We start from the raw sequence: 1,344 nt of genomic DNA, 5'->3' as shown, positions 1-1,344 counted from the left end.
TTATATAAGTAAATGATATATTTATATATATATATTTATATAAAAGATAAGTCATAGGTTGGTACGTTGTAGATTAAATTGAATTTGCTTCAGTTTTTCTTCTTCTTTTTTTTTGGTATTTGTTCTTTTTTTTTTATTGTCTCCATAGCGGAGCCCTCGAGTATAAAGGGTTAATAAATCTCGTATCGTATTTTTCGCGAGTCAAATATCTTAAGAAAAAATGAAAAAGAAAAAAAGGGAGAAAGACGATCAAATCAATTGATATTATTTTATACGAAATATATTATATAATAAAACAAGCCCTAAATTGATAAATACAAGTTAACCGTGTTTATTCTATTTAAATAAATAAATAAATAAATAAATAAATAAATAAATAAATAAATAAATATATAAATAAATATATAAATCCTAATATTACCCTTTTTGAAATTAATTTTATTATTTATCTATTTATTTATTTATTTATTTATTTTTTACTAGCAATTAAATGCGTCCGACAACGTTGACGATGACGATGACGATGACGATGACGATGACAATGATGATGATGATGACGATGACGATTTTAAAAAGGAATGAGGTGAAGTTTACTGAAAAATAAGAACGACGAGACACAGAGGACGTTATTTTTCTTTTTCTTTTTCTTTTTTTTTCTGGGTTGTTGTCCAAAGATCCTCCGTAAAGTTTTTAGGGAAGAAAGCGGACGGTGATTATAAACAGCCACGTGGCCCTTGACGAAGGGAACCCCTAGGGCTTAAGCACGCGACCGTCGAAAGCCAAACCGAGAATACTATGACGAGAACAATTAATTTATTGTTCGTACCGAGTGACAATTGGTCTCGTATAGTTTAGAAAAACAGGATCACGTGGATTTATTCTGTTCGAATGATCATAGACGAATTTTTATTATGATAGTCCTAAGAAATATAGAAACAACGCGAATTATAATAATAATAATAATAATAATAATAATAATAATAATAATAATAATAAAAATTTCATAATATAAAAAGAAAAGAAATTAAAAGAAAAGCAAAGCAAAGCAAAGTAAAAAAAAAGAGAGAAAAGAAAATAAATCCTTATGGAATAAACAATAAAAGAAAAAAAAGGATAATTAATATGAAACAACGATTGATAGTTACATGAATTTAACGGGTGTTTGTTAATAAAAAAAAACAAAAGAAAAAAAAACTAAACGAAAACCTTCTCTTTCTTTTTTAATTAATTAATTAATTATGAGAGTGAGAGAGAGGTGGGTGGTTTTAGGGTGAGGGAATCGGTTGTAATGTTAAATAAATTGGTATAACGTTTGTTCTGTGGTTTTTTTTGTTTTTTTTTTTT

This window comes from Polistes canadensis, unplaced genomic scaffold (genome assembly GCF_001313835.1).
Source record: "Polistes canadensis isolate GaletaPanama2010 unplaced genomic scaffold, ASM131383v1 scaffold_222, whole genome shotgun sequence".
NCBI classification, from domain to species: domain Eukaryota; kingdom Metazoa; phylum Arthropoda; class Insecta; order Hymenoptera; family Vespidae; genus Polistes; species Polistes canadensis.
This window is presented reverse-complemented; position numbering follows the sequence as displayed.